At 45.4% G+C, this 22879-nt stretch overlaps 1 pseudogene; it reads left to right on the forward strand.

Annotated features, from left to right (window-relative positions):
• The first annotated feature begins 578 nt into the window (after positions 1-578).
• Positions 579-22257, forward strand: LOC141074997 (uncharacterized; annotated as a pseudogene).
• The last annotated feature ends 622 nt before the right edge of the window (positions 22258-22879 follow it).

Consider the following 22879-nt stretch of genomic DNA (forward strand, 5'->3'; position numbering starts at 1 on the left):
GCCAAATGCATTCTAAAATTCTAGTCTAATTCAGAGTATTTAGAAATATGTACTTTGAAATATGGATGTTGAAGTAGATGGAGCCGACTACGTCTGGAGCAGACCCATGGTGCTGAATATTTGTGCAGCTAAACACAATCAGCTGTGAGTGAAAGTGGGGTGTGACTGCCCAGGCCAAATGCACAGAGTTAAGCAAAGGTCATAAAAGGGGAAGGGGTTATACAGACCACTTAGATGTGTGGCAGAGATAGCAAGAATGGAGTACAATTATTGATACAAGAAGATGGGTAAGCAATGCCTACCATATAAAAATACAATGCAGTCCACATGGGGCATTCAGGAGCATAGTACAGAGGGGTGGAATTTAGCAATGCATACCATATAAAACTTCAATGCATTTCTCATGGGGCATTCAGTAGCATGGGAGAGATTTGGAATTCAGCAATGCATACCTGTGGGAACAGAAGAACATCTCGGTCAGATGGTGATGATGACATTACTGTAGGGGTCATGAGTGGCCAAATGCATTCTAGAATTCTAGTATAATTCAGAGTATTTAGAAATGTGTACTTTGAAATATGGATTTTGAAGTAGATGGAGCCAACTACGTCTGGAGCACACCCATGGTGGTGAATATATGTGCAGCTAAACACAATTAGCTGTGAGTGAAAGTGGGGTGTGACTGCCCAGGCCAAATGCACAGAGTTAAGCAAAGGTCATAAAAGGGGGAAGGGGTTATACAGACCACTTAGATGTGTGGCAGAGATAACAAGAATGGAGTACAATTATGGATACAAGAATATGGGTAAGCAATGCATACCATATAAAAATACAATGCAATTCACATGGGGCATTCAGCAGCATGGGAGAGAGGGGTGGAATACAGCAATGCATACCATATAAAAATGCAATGCAGTTCACATGGGGCATTCAGGAGTATGGGAGAGAGGGGTGGAATTCAGCAATGCATACCTGTGGGAACAGAAGAACATCTCGGTCAGATGGTGATGATGACAATACTGTAGGGGTCATGAGCGGCCAAATGCACTCTAGAATTCTAGTCTAATTCAGAGTACTTAGAAATATGTACTTTGAAATATGGATTTTGAAGTAGATGGAGCCGACTACATCTGGAGCAGACCCTTGGTGCTGAATATATGTGCAGCTAAACACAATCAGCTGTGAGTGGAAGTGGGGTGTGACTGCCCAGGCCAAATGCACAGAGTTAAGCAAAGGTCATAAAAGGGGGAAGGGGTTATACAGACGACTTAGATGTGTGGCAGAGATAATAATAATGGAGTACAATTATGGATACAAGAAGATGGGTTAGCAATGCATACCATATAAAAATACAATGCAGTCCACATGTGACATTCAGGAGCATGGGAGAGAGGGGTGCAATTCAGCAATGCATACCATATAAAAATACAATGCAGTTCACATGGGGCATTCAGGAGCATGGGAGAGAGGGGTGGAATTCAGCAATGCATACCACTTCAAATGTGATGTGGTCCCGAAAAATAAAATGGTGTTGTAAAAATGAGAAATCGCTGGTCAACTTTTAACCCTTATAACTTCCTAACTAAAAAAAATTTTGGTTCCCAAATTGTGCTGATGTAAAGTAAACTTGTGGGAAATGTTATTTATTAAGCTTTTTGTGATTGTGTATCTTTGTGATTTAGGGGCATAAAAATTCAAAGTTGGAAAATTGCAAAATGTTCCAAATTTTTGCCAAATTTCTGTTTTTTTTCACAAATAAACACAAGTTATATGAATGAAATTTCACCACTAACATGAAGTACAATATGTCACGAGAAAACTTTGTCAGAACCACCAAGATCCATGAAAGCGTTCCAGAGTTATTGCCTCATAAAGGCACAGTGGTCAGAATTGTAAAAATTGGCCAGTTGATTAACGTGGGAGTAAAGGGGTTAAAGGACACCGGTGTGTAAAAATCACACAGCACTCCCATTGACTTGTATAGCGGGGTGCAATCCGATTTCTGATTACAGTCGCAGCGTGCTGCGATTTTTTTCCAGCCCTATCGTGATCTGATCCAAGCTGGAAAAAACGCAGAGGAGCACACAATCATAGATTAACATTGGTCCGAATTCAATACGATTTTTTTATCCGATTTGATCGCAAGTGGGCGTGAGCCCTCACACCAAATAACCTGTTGAATTAATTTTCTAGGTTACTGTGTAGTATGTATAGTTTTTTTTTTTCTTGCATGTACTGTATATAATAAAAAGCATACACATATGGATCTCTTTTTTGCAAATTTTTTTGGGAGTTTTATTGCTTTTTATTTATTATATATAATTGATATTTTTTTTATTTACCTCATCTTTTTCCCCCAAGAGATTATCCTAGATCTATGAGGACATTTTGTTTTTCTATTTTATTGATTTTTTTTTTTTACATTGTAAGGCTACGGTCACATTATCAGTATTTGGTCAGTATTTTACCTCAGTATTTGTAAGCCAAAACCAGGAGTGGGCCAATCAGAGGAAAAGTATGATAGAAACAGGTCACCATTTCTGCTTTTATCACCCATTCCTGGATTTGGCTTACAAATACTGGGGCAAAATACTGACCAAATACTGAAAGTGTAAAAGTGGCCTAAGGCCGGAGTCACACACAACGTATAAAAAATCGGTCCGTTTTTCACGGGCGAGAATCGCACAAATGTTTCATGAACAGTGATTCATATGTCATCCGTTAGCAATGTAAGAATGCGATTTTCTGGCATGTAAGCATCCGTGTGACATCCGTATGGCATCCGTATGGCGAGATTTTCTCGGCGGCTTTCAAAATGGACATATAAAGGTTTTTAGGCCTGAAAGTAATTTAAATCATCATCAAGAACCCTATTTATTGGCTCTACAACAGGTGGGAGCCTCCAAACTTTGCAATAGAGTCCGTGCTTGGGTTGTGTTAGTTCTGCTTTGTGACAAACATGTCAGACAGACTCACTTTTAACACCACTGAGCGTGTGCTTTACAATTGGGTTTTGTCCCGACGCTTTGGGGAGCCATACCCAGTGATTGTGGATCCAAGGAGGCGGAGACGAATGTGGGTCCCTCCACTTTTGAGGCGACGACTCACTAAAGGCCATTTCCACCGTCTCTATGTATCTCTGCGCAGCCATCTGGACAAGATCTTTCAATATTGTTGGATGAGCCTTGCCACATTTGATATTTTGCTGGAGATTGTGCGCCCTGGGACCACCTTTAAGGACACCAGGATGTGCAAATGTATTTCTGCAGAGGAGCGCCTTATCCTTACGTTACTGTATGTGTTAAACCTCTATGTTGATGATGTTTAAAACAGCCTAGTTTTTTCATGCCCTTATACCTTATTTATTTCCTTTTTTGGTATGTATGTCAAATACCACATTTAGACATGTACAATATATGCTTGTATAATAAAGCCCAAAGCCATTGCATTTAAATTTAATGTTGTTAATGCATGGTTTATTATTTAGAGAGTCTAACTTGGAGCAATTATTAAACTGGTATTTTTTGGCATGGCTTATAATTTTTTTTTTCTGTTTACTTTTAGCTTCCTTTCCGCTGGCCTTTCATATGCGGCTCTGCATTTAGAATTTTTAATCGGAAAATCAACCATCTCAGGCATTGTCTGGTCTACGTGCTGAGAAATCTGGTCCAGACTACATCAAGTGGTCATGCCTGAGCCCAAAATGGAAGACAGGTTGAGTATAGCCCGTGGTTTTCAGGACACTTTCCACACTGTATTGGAGCCCTGGATGGGAAGCACATCCGTGTGCGTAAGCCGCCGAACTCAGGGTCCCAATTCTATAATTATAAACAATATTTTTCTGTAGTGTTGTTGTCCCTGGTTGACTTTCGCTACAGGTTTATAATTGTAGATATTGGGGCCTATAGAAGAACTGGAGACTCCAGAGTCTTCAATTCTTTTATTATGAGTCGGCGGCTGCGCAATAATGAGTTGGACCTCCCACACCCAAGTCACCTACCAGGGGCTACTATTGAAGCAGTGCCTTACATGACGGTTGCAGATGAGGCCTTTCAGTTATCATGCAACCTCATGAGGCCCTATCCACGGAGAGTCCTGGACCACCGGCGCCAGATCTTAAATTTTCGTCTTTCCCGTGCCCGACTTCTTGTGGGGTGTGCCTTTGGCATTCTCTGTGCTAAATGGCGGGTCCTGCAGTCCTCTATTCAACTTGGTGAAGGCAATGTGATTGTTATGATAAAAGCGTGTGTGGTACTCACAACTTCACCAGATACCATGAATGTCCATCCAATGGTGGTGATGAAGTGGAGTATGCAAATACTGACTTGTCTACTACACATGTCCTTCATCCACTTCGTCAGCCCTCTGGGCTCAAAGTGTGTGATATCTTAACCAATTATTTTGTTTCACCAGAGGGATCTACTCCCTGGCAAGACAATGCTGTTTCTATGTAGTGTTTTTTCCTTTTGTTCCATGATAAATATAGTAATGTTAGTGTTTGAAGTGTGGTTTTTTTTGCACCAACATATGTATAGACATTGCTACAAATCACATAATGTATGTCGTCCTAACAACACATCACACTCATATGTTTATAATTTTTTTTTACTCCAAAAATTATTTTTTGGAAAAATAAATACACCATATTAACATCATATGGCAGCTTAGGCCTACTAACCAGGGCCAATAATTAAGTATTAAAGGACATTGCAAAGTTTAAAAAAAAAAACATTACAGGACAGTCAAAATATAAACATTACAGATTTTGGTAGGTTAGTGGTGGTGATGGCGGGTGGCCAGCATATGCCAAACTAGGCCTAGGCGGTTGCCTAACCTGATTGTCAGCCTGTGGTATGGCAGATGGGTAGGGCGGATTATGGACCAAGCCTCGATCTTGTTGTTGACCATAATAGTGGGGTGGAGGGTATTGCTGCATTAACTCTTGGGTAAAGGAGTGACCCATTTGGTCATAACCTCAATATGGCCATGTCGAGCAGACACATGTGGAGACCAGCCTTCAACAGTGGGTCTGCTCAAGTGGCCATAATGGGCAGGTGCTGGATACTCATACATGTGTCCAGGTTGTGGTTGATGTTGTGTTTGAGTGGCCTGTGTTTGGGTTGACATATGTGGCAGAGGTGCTGCAGCAACTGTTCCTGCCTGCTCTTCTGGAATATCTTGAAGTGGCAGAAGGTTGCTTGATGACATTTGCCATCTTTCCAGAAAAACAAAGACAAGAGTTGGGTTGTTTGGGGGTGTGCACGCATTGATGAGGAGTTGGATGGCACCTCTGGCCTGCAGCCTCACCGAACGCGGAATGGGCCGCAAGTAGCATGCCAAACTGCATGAGTACGCTTCCTCTCCATCATCATGTGCTGCCCTGGACAAATAGTCCCACACCCCTGTGTCAACTTGCCTCGCTGTGCCAGTGGTGGAATGCACCCTTCTGCGCCGGCCACGCCGTGGTATTGCCAAAGGCTGGGGTGAGGTATCCAGAGGTATGGTTGGACTGCTGCTGTGGGCCCCTTCATCATCCTCAGGATTAGCCTCCTGTGTGGCAGAAGACGCTGCTGTCTCCCTTTCTGTAAGGTTTCACTCCATCCTGTTGTTAATAAAAAATTTGAATTTAGAAACGTTTAAATATTCCAGTTAGATCATGTGTAAAAGATGTGGGGTCATGCATGCACTTACGGTTTGAGATCCATCACCGGTACAAGAAAATTGAGGCGGTCAAAATACATATATTTCCGCTTCTTGGGGACTGCATTGCCACTCCACCCAAAATGCTGCCGTTCCCGCCAGTACTGGTCCTGGCAACTTTGCCAGCGTCTAGTGACATCAGTCGCTGCAAATAAAAAAAAAAAAATATATATATATCAAACGCATTGTGTGGCTCACAACATGTAGGATTCAGTGTAATGTGGGCTGCTACTCTTAGCATGTGTATAGTCAGAAATATGACACATATTACTAAACACATCACATATCATGCGGTTGTGGTCATTTGTTACCTCATGTTAAACTTTATAGAACATTTTTTATGATTGTACTTACTAATTTCTTGCTGGACTTCACGAGGTCGCTCCTCAAAATCGGGGAACATGTGGGCACAGATTGCTGCCTCCTTCGTTGCGCGATCAGCATAATGTGCGTCGTGTTGGTCCCCAAGTTCTGGCCTCTCCTGGACCAGAACTATCAGCATCTCGACATTGATATGTCTGGACATGATGCTACACTCTGTGTAGGCGTTCTTCCTGTTTTGGTCTCGAGTGTGCCAGGGTAATTTGCATGCCAAAACTTCCTGATAATGAATGATTGAATTTCCTGTCACCTGGAGAAGTCTTCCGTATTCCTCACAAGGCACACGCATAGTCCGTGTGTAATCCGATTTTTTCTCGCACCCATAGACTTGCATTGGCGAGTCTCGGCCGAGAAACGCTGACAAGCGCAGCACGCTGCGATTTCGCTCGCACGTATAAAACGGCCGAGAAAAAAATCGGATGATGGGAGCTGCCCCATAGATTAACATTGGTCCAAGTGCTATGCGATTTTTTTCTCGCATAGCACTCATCTGTATTTCTCGCTATTGTGACTCCGGCCTAACTGGGATATCTGTAGGTGCCATAGTTACAGGAGAAAATCCACTCAGTTCGGTGACAGTGATGAAGCATTTCTGGGACTGGTAGGACCCAGCAGATTTTGTGGGAAGTACTTGTTGTCAACCAAAGGAAAGCATTTTTACACTTGTGAACATATAGTCCTTTAAAATAATTTTCTACTTAATAAATTCTAAAAAAACACCAAAACCCAGTGTAATAGGCAATGACAAAAGCAAATATATCAGATGAAAAAATTAGCATGGATAAATCCATATAAATAGATGCTTTTATATTAGTATACAGAGTATAATATATATCAGCCTATAAATACCTAGAAGTCTCTTACTAGTATCCTATGCTGATACCACCTAACCGTGGAGGTTGGCACCATAAAAGATACGAGATGTGGTGCCCCACTCGTTGGCGACTCTCCTGTGTTAACTTGCTGTTCCTGTTGTATGCAAGCAGGAAAAGACAGGAGAATAAATAGAGTTGAATAATAAAAATAATTCTCAATATATAGACTATAATGGACTTTGTCCAAGGTGGATATATAGTGCAGGCGTAATAGCTTAGCAAGGAAGGGATACTATGGGAACAGGGAATTGATAGTACAGGTTATATTCCCTCTAATGTAGGTACCGTAATTGCTAATACTGATATACAGATAATAGATTTGATAGTAGACCTTTAAATAACTCTAAGTCCCTTTTTTAGTAACCTAAGCTGATTCTGCCTGACAGTGGAGGTTGGTACCCTATTAGGTTATGAGATGTGGCGCCCCCACACATTGGCGGCTCTCCCTGTCTTTCCCTACTAGCCCTGTTATAGGCAGTAATGACGAGTGGGGAAAACAGGCGAGATAAGGCAACTAAAGGAAAGCTATAATGGTTAATAAATATAGCAAGTCAAAAGATCCCAGATGCACATAAAAAATAGGCATAATAGCAAATTAAAAGGGGTCATCATTAATAAAAGTGGACCTATCATAAAGGTCAGTACTGCCTTAACGCATTTCCCCATCCATTTGTTTCATCAGGAGGCCATTAGAATGGATGATATATGAGGCAGGAAGCAACAGATATCGCTGGCGTCTGCTATGCCAGCAGAGACGTAGCGATCATGTGATCACAAGGTCGTACAGAAATATACAGACATATAGGTGTTTGGTAATGGTCAGGTCAATAGGAGTCCTTGGCTGTGTTCAGAAAATACTATGTAAGATTTTGTGGCACATAAGTCAACTGTCTACGTGATGGATCCGTTACATGACACAAACACCCGATGGGTTTCACTGGCTGTAATGGACTCGTCATTTTACCAGAAAAAGTGGTGCAGCATGCTGCTCTATTTCTTCCAATGAATTGGACTGAACCTGCGGCAGAACTTCAAGCACAGATGTGATCAAGTGTTGCATAGAGATTTTGTCACTGACTTTTGCATTATAAAATAAGTAATGACTTTAAAAAATACAAAAAAACATTATTTACATGCATTTGTTTGTGGGACTTTCATAGCTAAGTTTGTAACAAAATTGCAGTGTGTAAACATCATGTTATTGTGTACAGCAGCCAGCTGTCTACATGTAGCTTGGCCTGTGCGCATCCTTGTATATAGTGCTATGTTGACCTTGCTCATGTTGCCATCTTTTTTTTCCTGCTTTTATTGCATGTTAACATAGTCATATGATGTTTTTTTATGAGATGAGTTGAAGTTGTGAGTGTCATCATTTAGTTTACCATAATGTATGAAATTTAGAGCACTCATCAAGCAATATCGCTGTGGGGGACTGATAATGAGACATGGGGGCCCAACCCATCTAACCACATTTATTCTGAGGTTACTATTAATGGCAGCACCTAGGGGGTTAAAACACCATGCTTGGCGTTAGCTCTGATTGTGGCTGTCAGCTGTATGACGCTAGCTTCTCCCACGTATGGAGCAGGCTCTGCTCTTGAACCCGTTCTATACACCAGTACCAGACATTTGACCAGCACGTACATTACATTTATGGAAGTGGTTATGTACATTATAAAAACACAGCTGCTTTCTCCCAGACACCACGGCACATATCTTCATTCAATTGTAGCTCAGTTTACCACACACAAATCGGACAGGTATGACACAATTCCTGTAAAAGAGGAGACATGTTTTTCTAATCAGTTATGAGTAGAATAGTTGTGGTAAGCGCTCGCACCAAACAAGAAGTTGGCTACAGGAACTGCAGGTAAAGAATCGGGTTCTCTGCTCTATCCTGGCAAAAATAACCCAATTAAGAAAATGGAGATAATACTGCTGACTATAGGCAGGGGATTGTAATAAAAATGAGTTAGTCTGAAAATAGGGCTGTGTATTTGTAACATTCACTACAGGATTCTCAGTAATATGATCAACTGGAGAGAGTACAATGAAATAAATGGTGGTGCTCACTTCACCAGTGTTAGAGGAGGCGGTCCTGCCACTACTATGTGTAAAGGCCCTTTTACATTTAGCGATGCACCAGCGATCCGACCAGCGATACGACCCGGTCAGGATCGCTGGTGCATCGCTAAATGATCGCTAGTGAGCTTCCACACAGGAAGATCTCACAGCGATGCAGCAGCGACGCAGCGCACGATACTTACCATTCACACACAGCGATCCTGCGTCCTCCCGCCCGCCTCCAGCGTCGCTCGTCTCACACAGCAGGAAGTCTCAGCAGGAAGCGCCCGACGAGAAATGGAGCCGCCCGATCTCGCGCGATCAGCGATGGACAGCGGGGGAGCCGGTCGCTGGTAAGTATCACACATAGCGATATCGCTAGCAATATAGCTATAACGTCACAAAACCAGTGACGTTTTAGCGATATTGCTAGCGATATCGCTTAGTGTAAAACCCCCTTAAGTGCATGGATTCCTGTGACGCTCCTGGAAAGGGTGGTTAGGAGCAAGAAAAAGATGCAGGATGCCAGTAACACTGGGGATGCTGGTGTAGGCTTTCAATCCATTCCAGTAGGCCTGGTAGGTGTGTGCATGTAGGGTTGAGTGACAAGACACTAGACGAATGGTGGTTTACGAAATTACTTTTATATAACTTTAGCCGCTGGGCTTGGCTGAACAAAACAAGAATTAAGAATAACACAAACAGTCCACGCAGGGACTCAACAATCTTAACCAAATATAATGCCACTTAGCCTTCCAGGGACTGCTGGTTTCGGTAGCGTGGCCGCGTAGAGGTCGCTGGGGCGGCTGTCCTGAAGTCTCACTACCCCGGGTGGGAATGGGGCTCAACAGGCCCTGAAGAAAGCGATGACGGTGGGGCGCAACAAGCCCTGAAGACAGCGATGCCGGTGGGGCGCAACAGGCCCTGAAGAAAGCGATGCCGGTGGGGCGCAACAGGCCCTGAAGAAAGCGATGCCGTTGGGGCGCAACAGGCCATGGAGAAAGCGAAGCCGTTGAGGCGCAACAGGCCCTGAAGAAAGCGATGCCGTTGGGGCGCAACAGGCCCTGAAGAAAGCGATGAAGGTGGCGCGCGGTGATGACGCAGTTCTCCTGATGACCTGTAGCCGTCCTTTATCAAGGAGTCTCTCCCAAAGCCGGGGTAGCGGGCCTTTTATCTCGCCTGTGACGAGGTGGCGTTTCTTCAGGCCGGTGACGGCCGGATCGGCGTGATGGGGCAAGGCTGGGGGGAAGTGCCCAGGCCTCTGTGGCCGGGTAACGGGTAGTCACGGCCACAACCTGAGGTAAAGCTCCTCTCTCACCAAGGCGGGGGGCAGCAGGGATGATTCTTTCAGAACGGGGCCAGGGAGCAGTCTCTCGGAACAGTCTCTCACGTCTCTCTCGTCGGTAAGTCAACAGCTTTCTCCTCACAGGCTCCTCTCGGTGCCCCTGCAAGTCACCCTGCGTCCTGCCTTTACTATCACTCTCTCCCAACTGCCACTGCCGCGCGTCCCCTGCTCCTTTTACCCTAGACCTGCCCCCTGTCGCCCTGACAACTTCAGTCGCATGTCTCCCTTTGTAATCCTCCTGATGTGATTCCTTCAATAACCCTGATGGCAGTCCCCCTGGTTCCGGCCCGAACACTATATGGGGGCCCTCCTTCCCACATTCACACAGTCCTGTGTGCATGTAGTGAAAAAGCACCAAGCATCCCCTGACTGTCAGCATTCCTGGCTACCACATGCAAGGCTTTGTGGTTGGTTAGTACAGTGGCCCAGAGGCAAAATAACAACGCATTTTGGAGAAACCGAGAGTATCCTTCGTCAGAGTAAACCTCTTCCTTGGAGCTGGTCACCTTTTTATCATGGTGCAGCCAGTCCACAGGGAAAAACATTAGTAAGAATCACACAAAACCCAGAGTGGACTGGTCTATTAGTAAAGAATATTTAAAATGTTTTAAAAGATGTTAAAAAATAATCTTTATTAAGGATTTATTAATTAAATTTGAGCGTAACAGGTATTTTTAAAATGGTGTTTTAATCAGGCACAGCTCTGCAGCAGAGCTGCCAACAATGAGAGGACAAGTGCTGCTGCAAATGTTTGGAATGTGTAATGCAGCGGTGTCCACGCTGTGCAGTGATGAGGCAGCGACCCAAGCAAGTTCAAAACTAAACGTGTTTAATGTCACACAGTGCACAGCACGTGTATCCTCCGGATCGCAGCCAGGAAAACAAAAGACAGTCTGGGACTGGTTCCCGTGAGCGTCCGCACTGCCGTGTATGCAGGGGGTGCCAGATCTTTTGGCTCTGCTTGGCCCTGTGTTGCCTCACGCAGGAAATGCTCTGCAGACCAACTGCTCTGTCTGCTTGCAAGACCAAAACTGACATACCCAAACTCTTCCTGCGGGTATTTTTTCTTCACTCCACTCTGTGGCCATGGGCCACTTATAAGATCTGGGCTGGTGGTATCGGCCGGACCCCACTACCTTCCTGCAGTCTGTTTCAAAAATAAAAGCCCATACCAGGGTTTCCTGATCAAGCTCCTTGGTCAAAAATAACTTGACCGGATTCAAACTTACTTTTATTCTGCCCTGTGACTCACAGGCACCCTGCTGTGGCCACAAGGCACTCCAGCAGAACTAATACGCTTCTGAGCGCATCCTGGGGGAAACATAGCGACCCATACATATGGCTCCGGTCACTGCCTCACATAATCCCCCCACTATTCAAACTTGTGGGGTTGAACATTTGTCACCATACAAGGGGCCCGTGAAAGGGCATCCGCATTCTTCTGTGATTTCCCCACCCGATGTTCCACTGAAAAACTAAAGTTTTGTAGGAACAGGAACCATCTGGTGACTCGGGCATTCCTCTCTTGCGTTTCTCATCCAGACGAGGGGTGGATGGTCCGTTACCAAACTAAACTGACGCCCGAGCAAATAGTAGCATAGGGACTCCAAGGCCCATTTAATCGCCAAGCACTCCTTCTCCACTACGCCATAATTATTCTCTTTTGCGGTCAGTTTCCTGCTCAAGTAGGTGACTGGATACTCATCCCTGTCCACCTTTTACGACAGTACTGCTCCTAGGCCTACCTCTGAGGCATCAGTTTGTACAATAAAGGTCTTCTTGAAGTCGGGGCTGATGATGACTGGCTGTCCACATAACGCTGACTTCAGGAACTCCGCTTGAGGATTCCATCGGACCGTCACTGTTTTCTTACCTTTTAACAGGTCCGTTAGGGGTGCTGATTTCCCTGCAAAATTGGGTATAAACAGGCGGTAGTATCCAATGATGCCAAGAAATGCCCTCACCTGTTTGATACTTAAGGGCTTTGGCCAGTTCTGGATGGCCTCAATCTTGTTTAATTGGAGTTTGATCACCCCGCGTCCGATCACGTAATCTAAGTACCGAGCTTCCCTGAGACCTATCGTGCATTTCTTTGGGATTGCTGTTAACCCCGCGATTCTGAGCGACTCTAACACAGCTTGTACCTGGGACAGGTGGGCCTCCCAGTTGGTACTAAGGATGACTATGTCATCTAAATAGGCCGATGCGTATTTTTGATGCGGTTCTAACACTATGTCCATCAGCCTCTGGAATGTGGCCGGAGCCCCATGTAACCCAAAGGGCAAGATGACATAGTGAAATAGACCCTCTGGTGTGATAAATGCGATCTTCTCTTTAGCCGATTCTGTCACGGGGACCTGCAGTATCCTTTGGTGAGATCGTGCTTGGTGAAGTACTGGGCTTTCCCCAGTCTTTCAATTAGCTCGTCCACCAGAGGCATTGGATAGAGGTCAAATTTTGACACCGCATTTAACTCCCTGAAGTCATTACAGAAGCGTAACAACCCATCCGGTTTAGGTATTAACACAATGAGGCTAGCCTACTCACTCTGGGACTCTTCAATGACTTCCAATTGAAGCATTTGCTTCACTTCAGCTGCTATTGCTTGTCTCCAGGCTTCTGGCCCTTGGTATGGTTTCATCTGTCCCCTTACCTGGGGCTCGGTGACAATGTCATGCTGAATCACCAGGGTTCGCCCCGGCAGCTCTGAGAATACATCCGTAATCTCATGCACCAAAGCTCGAGCCTCCCGTTGCTGCTGTTTTGTGAGGGTATAGGTAAGTGGACTGACCTATGGACTTGTCTGAAGCAGGAAAGTGAATTTAAGATATGCAGCAGATATACGTGACGTGAATTTGTATAGACATATGAGGAGACAGATAGAGATAGTGAAAGATGGTGAAGTACTGGGTCCTGGCTACTAGGGGGAGACAAAGGACAGCAGGAAAAGGAGACGGTGCAGTACTAAAGTTTGGCCACAAGATGGAGATAGAGAGCAGTGAGAAAAGGGCTTAACAGCAGCTTAAGGCTAGGAAACCGCATAGTCATGGTGGGCAGAGTTACGGGGACTCGAGAGGGGAATAAAAAAGGAGAGAGAGTTCCAGAAGGAAGCCAGTCCAGGAGGAGGATTTCAGCAGAGGAGGAGACTGAAGGAGGAAGAGAATGAGAGAGGAAGAACTCCGGGATGGACTGGAAGGAGAAACAGTCAGGGGGGTGGCCCTGACAGAGGAGCCGCAGGACAGAGGAAGCCAGGGGGTACCAGATTGATGGTCTCGGACAGGCGAAGCGCTGTGGTAGTAGACCTAGGGCAGCCACAGCGATAGAACCACAAGGGACGTCACTTTAAGGAAAGAGAAGAAGGTGAAAGGTACCCGGGCCTGTGTGCACGGAAGCTGTCATGCTACTGTGGTCGTCGGGAGGACGGCCAATAAAGAGGACCTGTTGAATGTACATTGGTTTCTGTCTCCAGTCTGTTTGTGGCGAAAAAAGGACCACCCCCCCAGTCGGCACACGTACCTACAGGGGCATCATTTACTTTTACCTCACACCCGGCTGTATCCTTGGCCATTGCCAGAGAAACCCTCATTGGTATGACCGGAGTCGCTTCCGTGCCCAAACATTCTCAGTCCTTCTAGGTCTTTAACAGGTTTACATGGTATAGTTGCTTGGGTTTCCTTTTGTACACTTTATAATTCACTTCCCCCACTTTTCCCTGTATCTCATAAGCCCTTGCCACTTGGCCTTGAGCTTACTCTCTGGGATGGCCCTTTTATTATACTTGCGACTTTGAGCGGCCTGGGCATCCAACAGATGCTCCTTTACTATGGGCCGCACGGCCGCAATCCGATCGATGACACTCTTATGGCGAATGGGCTCCTGTTTCCACATCTTTTTAGCTACATCCAGCAGTCCACTCGGGTGCCTGCCATACAATAGCTCAAATGGGGAAAACCCCGTGGACGCCTGCGGTACCTCGCGGATGACGAACGTTAGATAGGCAGTAACATGTCCCAATCCCTCCCATCCTTGGCGACCACCTTTTTGAGCATGGCTTTGAGGGTCTTATTAAACCTTTCCACCAACCAGTCGGCTGGTGTATGGTACACTGACGTACGTAGCTGTTTAATTTGGAGCAGCTTACATAGCTCCCTTGTCACCTTAGACATAAAAGGAGTTTCTTGATCTGTAAGGATCTCCTTGGGTAGCCCAAGGTGATAGAACATGGCGAACAGTTCACATGCTATTAGTTTAGCTGAAGTGTGGCGGAGTGGTATCGCCTCTGGGTACCGGGTGGCGTAGTCTATGACTACTAATATGTGCTGGTGGCCCCGGGCGGATTTTACTATTGGTCCAACCAGATCCATCGCAATCCACTCAAAAGGTACTTCCATAATGGGCAGAGGCACCAATGGACTCCGGTAGTTTGTGGTGGGTGAGGTTAGTTGGCACTCCGGACATGTTTCGCAGTACCTTTTGACCTCAGCGTAGACAGTAGACATCAGGCCAAAAAAAGGTGCAATATACGCTCTAGCGTATTTTTGGCCCCCAAATGCCCTCCCAGCATGTGAGTGTGAGCCATGTTGAGCACCGCCCAACGATACGATTGGGGCACTACCAGTTGTTCTACCACCTCATCCCTGATTTTATCAACTCTGTATAGTAACTCCTGGTTGTTCGTAATGCGGGGAAACTCCTTCTCCGCACCCGGTCGTTGAGCCACCCTATTCACCTCGAGTACTCTTTCCCTGGCCCGGGTCAGAGTGGGATCCTGGAGCTGGGCTGTCCCGAACTTACCAGGTGACACCTCCAGCTCAAGGATCGGTGGGGTCTCCTCAACTTCTGCCAATACCTCTAGGTGAAACCTATCAGGCTTACACTCTGTCCCTATTTTGGTGACCCCTATGGCAGGTATCCCAGACTTTGGATCATTGGGTTCTGCGCTCGGAATACCAGTTATCCTGGGAGGATTAATCCTGGTCTCCCACAGGGACCAGAACAGGGGTAAGTCTCTTCCCAATACAGTCTCATATGGAAGAGTCTTTACCACTCCCACCGCATGGTTTATCTCTTCACACGGGGTGGAAACATAACCTCAGTGGTCGGGTACTCTCGGATGTCCCCATGTATGCACACCACCCCCACCTTCCGTCCATTAGGATTGTCCCCAGCAACCGGGGACCCATCCACCAGGGTCACCAAGCTCCCCGAGTCCAAGAGAGCGTCCGTCTGGTACCCAGTAACTAGTGCCTGGCACAGCTGAGATTCTGTACCGGCAGGGCTTGTAGTGGTAGTGCAGACTGGCTGAGCATACATCGACACACGGTGTGTATACCCGCAGTCCATGGGTTCTGCTGTTAGGGGGCAGTTGGCAACCACATGTCCCGGCCCTTGGCATCGCCAACACTTAACAACTGTGACACGAGGGAACCGTGGGGCTAATTTAGGAGGCACGGGTAGGTTGTCACTCTCCTTCCGAGATATCCCGCTGTGTGTTCGAAGATGGTGAGGAAGGCCTCCATGTCGTCCTCGGGTGATATCTTCCTCAGCGCGGACCGGACCTTGTACCGGGCCTCTGACTGGAACGTGGTTGCTGGTGGGGCTGCGGCTCACAAAGCCATGATCTGCTGTATTAACAGATTATTCGTCTGCCGCTGTTGCTGAAACTGCTGCTCCTGCTGTTGCTGAGCAAGGACCAACTGCTTTAAAAGTTCCTCCATTTTGTCAGCAGGCTTGAGCTGCAACGTTGCTGGCTTAGTTATTGACATCCAGAACTCTGTGGAGTATGCCTCAGTTCACACTGCCCGCATTCTCCACCATATGTAATGCAGTGGTGTCCACGCTGTGCAGTGATGAGGCAGTGACCCAAGCACGTTCAAAACAAAATGTGTTTAATGTCCAAAAACTCGCACAGTGTACAGCACGCTGTAACCTCCAGATCACAGCCGGGAAAACAAAAGACAGTTCGGGACTGGTTGCTGAGAGTGACCTCACTGCCATGTACCCAGGGGGTGCCAGACCTTTTGGCTCCACTTGGCCCTGTGTTGCCTCACACAGGGAGTGCTCTGCAGGCCAACTGCTCTGTCTGCTTACAAGACCAAAACTGACACACCCAAACTCTTCCTGCAGGTTTTTTTTTTCCTTCACTCCACTCTGCAGCCATGGGCCACTTATAAGATCTGGGCTGGAGGAAACGGACCGGACCCCGCTACCTTCCTGCTGTCTGTTTCAAAAAGAAAAGCCCATACCGGGTTTTCCTGAACAAGCTGCTTGGTCAAAAATAACTTGACCAGGTTCAAACTTGCTTTTATTCTGTCTTGTGACTCACAGGCATCCAGCTGTGACCACAAGGCACTCCAGAGGATCTAATTCGCTTCTGAGCGCATCCTGGGGAAACACATAGTGACTCTCACATATGACTCCGGTCACTGCCTCACATATAAGATAAAGTTCACTTCTGTACTGTTAGCTCTGCTGTACTGTGTTAGTTCTGCTGTACAGTGTTAGCTCTCTTGTACTGTATTAGCTATGATCTCCCTGCAGAGCTGTGTGTAATTATGAGAGAAAAGTGTCAGGAATTACTTGGTTCACCCTGGTAATGCACACCTTTATTTACAATAATCTCTGGAGGCAGATTCTCAGGGAGATCAGTGACCTCCTCATAGCCTGGAACAGCTCATTTACATATAAGAAAAATGTAGTTTTCTCTGTAATAAGACATCGGATCGCAGATATCAAGATATCGTTTTATTCAGCTTCCTATGTACTTCAAGCCCATATAGATGGCTTAGGAGGTAGCTTCCCTGACATCTGTCAGCTCAATTTCAGTTATCAAGAAAGCATCATTTTACATAATATTTATTATGTATGACAAAGTAAAGAATTTGGGTGAACATTCTGCTGGTGAGATGGTTCCATAATTTCTGCCAAAAGGTTTGCTTAGAGAATTAGATTTGTTTTCCTATAAGCCCCTGATAAAACAGAAATAAAAGACAGAAGCAAAAGTATTGAAGTCCCAAAGCTTTAATGTGTTATGTAAGTGAAAGCATAGCCTTGGTTTTTCACTGTGTGCAAGCTGCAATGGCTGCAGTCAAGGAGAAGCCAAAGGATCAGGCAGAACAAAATCATAAAATACATTATCTAACAATGCTTAAATTGTGTTGACAATGATCTGGAAAACATAGTTACTGATAATGGAAGCTTAAAATGGAGACAAGTATGCAATTATGTACAATATGTGTTGGTAATTCAAAAGACAAATGAGTGATTGAGATAGTAAACAATGTTCACTGCCAGTCACGGAATAGCTAAAGGGGATGTGTACTAGCTTATTTTTTACCTATAAAATGGTCCCAAGGGGTCCTAAAATTAAGTAAAAAAATACCTACCAGTTCCTCTGCCCTGCAGCCCGATGCCAGCTGACTGACTGCAGTGGTGATGCTCTGTGTGAGCTATGAAGAGACATCTCAGACTGTTTCTTCTTGTGTATGATCGGTTAATATAATTTTGCTGATGAACGACTCTGCACTATCACTGGCTTAGCTATTGAAATGAGCCAGTCTGCTACCCCCTTCATACAGATCTCTAGTCATGACTTGTATGTGTTTCAATTTTAAACATCTTAATATTTTTTTTATTGGACATCCTCTTATATTGTTTTTCTGGACTTTTAATTGGAATATCATTCTTGGGAACATTACTTTGTATACTGTTAATGCATGGTTAAAGATGAGCTTGTGTACTGTAGTGTAAGTTTTTACAATTGACGTCTTTTCCCCCAGTGTCCAGAGCTGGCTCACGGAGGGGTTTGTGGACGAGAAATGACTTTCTCATTGTCTGTGGAGTCTGTGTTTTAATTCCCTATGGACTTTCACTGCGAAAGCCGCCCCGCCTAGTGTGCGCCGCTGAAGAGCAGACACGTGTGCCAAAAGACGACCATAGCAGTGATAAAAAACAGGAAATACTTACGCTATAGCTTTTTCCACTTTCTGTAGATGCATGTGCCAGTTACTCAGAAGGGTAACTGAACAGGATACACTTAAAATAATGAAATGGAAGCTGCCAAGAATTTACATTGGTGAGTTTTACAAGGTTTTGTGGTATGCAAAAAGATAATGGGTCCTATACACCAAGACCCCACAGTGTGCGCCTCGTCACTAATCCCACAAGCCACATGGGATGAATTTGCTGACCTCGAAATCTGGGAGTACCAGATCGGGGGTGTGGCCTAAGATTTAAAAAATGACCAGGACAGGGCCGGTGCTTACTAGTAGAGTTGAGCGAATTTGTTTGAGTCCCCACTTATTCTAATTCAATTCTTATAAGCTACAGCGGGAACCTGGATACATGGAGCGCGCCAGCTGATCGGGGCCACAGCTGCATGTGTCGCGGCTGTGTCACAGCACATTCATGGAGAGCCCAACACACAGGCTCTCCATGCATGTGCTGTGACACAGCCGAAACACATGCAGCTGCGGGGCCGATCAGCTAGCGCGCTTCCGACTGTAGCTTATTCGGTAAGCACTATAGCTTGCTGAATAAGCGGGGACCCAAACAAATTCTCTCAATCTACTTTTACAAGCTCATGATCATCTCTAAGAAGATGGAGTCACCGGAGCAGCAGCAGCTCAGTGGGAAGCCCCAGCAGCAAGTAAACCGGTGACGACCCTGTAGCAGTGCTGGAGGTGGCCATGTCAGTGAAAGATGGGATTCTGCAGGGAGATTCAGTCAGAGGAACTCCAGCAGAATGGATGAGTCATCAGCCTCCAGAGATGTTTTTTAGGCTGAGATGTGTCCCCTAAGGGTATGTGCACATGTTGCGGATTCTCCCGCAGATTTTTCCGCACCTGAAACGCAGCTCTTGGCAGAAAACGAAGGTGTGTTTTTTGTGCGTTTTAGGTGTGCTTTTTATTGCGAATTTTCCTGCGGATTTGTCTGCGTTTTTTACAACTGTGAACACATATAAAGTTGGACAGACTTGACAGAGGGAAAAAAAATGATGTCATTTCCTTGTCCAACCCCCTCTTCTGTGATTCTCCATTTTGCTCTACCAAAGCAATCATGAGTGGCAGGATCACTGAGCAACAGAGCGCCCAGTTGCCCGAAGAGCAGAGTGCGCAGCACTTACGGCTCCGCAGACCATACAGAATTATGTTGCTGGGGTTTCTGCTGCAAATCATCAATTGCCACAGAGAGCAGGTAAGCTACATTTGATTAGGGAGTGTTGAGATTAGGGTTGGGATTATGTTTATTGTTGGGATTAGGGTTGTGATTAGGGTTGGGATTATGTTTCGGGTTTGGATTAGGGTTGGGATTATGTTTATGGTTGGGATTAGGGTTGGGATTATGTTTCGGGTTGGGATTAGGGTTGTGATTAGGGTTGTGATTATGTTTATGGTTTGGATTAGGGTTGTGATTATGTATATCGTTGGGATTAGCGTTCTGATAAGGCTTGTGATTATGTTTATGGTTGGGATTAGGGTTGTGATTATGTTTATGGTTGGGATTAGGGTTGTGATTACGGTTGGGATTATATTTCGGGTTGGGATTAGGGTTGGGATTATGTTTCGGGTTGGGATTAGGGTTGTGATTAGGGTTGTGATTATGTTTATGGTTTGGATTAGGGTTGTGATTATGTATATCGTTGGGATTAGCGTTCTGATAAGGCTTGTGATTATGTTTATGGTTGGGATTAGGGTTGTGATTATGTTTATGGTTGGGATTAGGGTTGTGATTACGGTTGGGATTATATTTCGGGTTGGGATTAGGGTTGGGATTATGTTTATGGTTGGGATTAGGGTTGTGATTAGGATTGGGATTATGCTTATGGTTTGGATTAGGGTTGTGATTATGTTTATGGTTGTGATTAGGTTTGGGATTATGTTTATGGTTGAATTAGGGTTGTGATTATGTTTATGGTTGGGATTAGCGTTCTGATAAAGGCTTGTGATTATGCTTATGGTTGTGATTAGGGTTGTGATTATGTTTATGGTTGGGACTAGCGTTCTGTTGTGAACTCATTTTCTGGTCTGCCTCTGGTTTCTGGTGAGGGAGCTGGTTGTGCTGACAGAGGAGTTGTGAGTTCTCTTTCCGGGCTCCGTCTGGTGGTGGCAGAAGGTAGTGAAGCTGATCTAATTAACAGAGACCTGCCACCTGATAATGAGGAAGAGGGGTGGACATCTGGAGTCTCAGACTGAATTTAAGACAGCCGACTCCCTATTCCCATGCTGGTGATTTTTTCCTGCCTCCTGAGGTCTTAGTTTTCAGCTCAGTTCCTGCCATCTCAAGCTAAGTTGTCTTTGCTAATGTTCACATTAGATTTGGTTTGGTCTATTCAGTTTTTTGTGTGGTCAGCCACTGTGCTGAATTTCCACTCTTATGTCACTGTATGTGCCAGTTTGCTTTTTGTCCTTTATTAGATTGGCCTCTTTTTGCTCTGTTCTCAGAATATGCCAGAGTGCTGATATAGTGGGAGAAGTCTAGTGACTTCAGGGTATTTTTTGCTATTAGAAGTGTTGGACATTTTTGCAGGGTTTTTTGGCATGATTGCAGACAGTATCTTTCCTTTCCTGTCCTTTCTAGCTAGTGTGGGCCCCATCGTTTGCTCAGCCTATTTTCCTACCTGTGCTCATGTTTTCATCTTGTCTCACTGTCAATACATGTGTAGGGGCTGTCTGTTCCTTTGGGGTCTGCTCTGGGGCAGTTTTAGATTTCCCCTTTTCTTGCTTTAGGCTAATTTAGTCCTCCGGCTGTGACGAGGCGTCTAGAATCATTGTAGGTACGCTCCACGCTGCTGTTAGTTGTGTGGCTAGGGTCAGGGGTCTGCAATCTGCGTAGTTTCCAACCTCTCTGGTTTTCTGTGACTTGGCTTGGTCTTGTTTTCCTCCTCTGTGACCCATTCATAACAGCATTCTGATAAGGCTTGTGATTATGTTTATGGTTGTGATTAGGGTTGTGATTATGTTTATGGTTGGGATTAGGCTTGGGATTATATTAATGCTTGGGATTAGTTTTAGGGTTGGGATTAGGTTTATGTTTGGGATTAGGGTTAAGGGGGTTTTACACTAAGCAATATCGCTAGCAATATCGCTAAAACGTCACTGGTTTTGTGACGTTATAGCGATATTGCTAGCGATATCGCTATGTGTGATACTTACCAACAACCGGCTCCCCTGCTGCTCATCGCTGATCGCGCGAGAATGTCTGGCTCCATTTCTCGTCGGGCGCTTCCTGCTGAGACTTCCTGCTGTGACGTCCAGCGACGCGTGGAGGCGGGCGGGAGGACGCAGGATCGCTGTGTGTGAATGGTAAGTATCGTGTGCTGCGTCGCTGCTGCATCGCTGTGAGATCTTTCTGTATGAAAGCTCACTAGCGATCATTTAGCGATGCACCAGCGATCCTGACCGGGTCGGATCGCTGGTTGGATCGCTGGTGCATCGCTAAATGTAAAAGGGCCTTTAGTGTTGGGATTCATAAAATTCTTGACATTTCTTTGTTTTTTCACTGTGTTGTGAAGTAAAACAATATTTTTTTTTAGGTCCAGCAGCAGCGCAGAAAGAAAAAGCGAGCTAGAAGAATGTGGGTGCACCCACTCTTAGCAGAGCGCACGGAGAAGGGGCACTTTTATGTGCTTTACAACAATTTGAGGAGGTAAGTTGCAAAATCTTTAAAGATATTTTTCTACTCAACACGTGTCCGAAAAAATCTAATCATTAACTAACCATTTTTTTATGTCCATTTTTCAGCTTTCCAGAAAAATTCATGTCCTTCTGTAGAACATCGATCACAGGATTTGACAGACTTCTTGACATATTGGCACCCCATCTGACAATGGTGGATACAGTCATGATGAAGGCCATCACTGCTGAGGAAAGGCTGCTCATCACCTTGCGATAAGTAACTAATTTTTTGTTTTTATGTCATTAGGCCTCTTTCAAACGTCAGTGTCTCCGGTACGTGTAGTGACAGTTTTCTCACGTACCGGAGACACTGACACACATAGACCCACTCAAATAAATGGGTCTATGCACATGTCTACATGTTTTCGCGGGCCGTGTGTCCGTGGGCAAAACACGCTGACATATCAGATTTTTAACAGTTGCACGGTTCACAAAGTGGCACAAACGCGTGCACACGGAGAACACCTATTGATGTCCTCTGTGTGACACACATTGGCATTGGTGAAGAAGCGCTACAGGAAGCGCTGTTCCCTGGCGGCAGGTGATGAAGATGCTGCCATCATTCTCCCCTGTTCTGCATGATTTCAGCGCAATCAAGGAAGAATGGGATTCGTCTTCATCACCTGCCACCGTGTAACTGCGCTTACTGTAGTGCTTTTTCCCTGATAGCCATCCGTGTGGGAATGATGCAGCACATGGGCGGCACCCGGTTGCCACATATGTGCCGCACATGCACAGACACATTGACAATGATATCTTTGGTACAGTCTTTTACTTTACTGTAAATATTATCATGTACCCACCTGGAACCTGTCAGCATTTTTTGCTGCTATAAGATG

Source organism: Dendrobates tinctorius, unplaced genomic scaffold (genome assembly GCF_039654945.1).
Source record: "Dendrobates tinctorius isolate UK_male_01 unplaced genomic scaffold, ASM3965494v1 ptg000015l, whole genome shotgun sequence".
NCBI classification, from domain to species: Eukaryota; Metazoa; Chordata; class Amphibia; order Anura; family Dendrobatidae; genus Dendrobates; species Dendrobates tinctorius.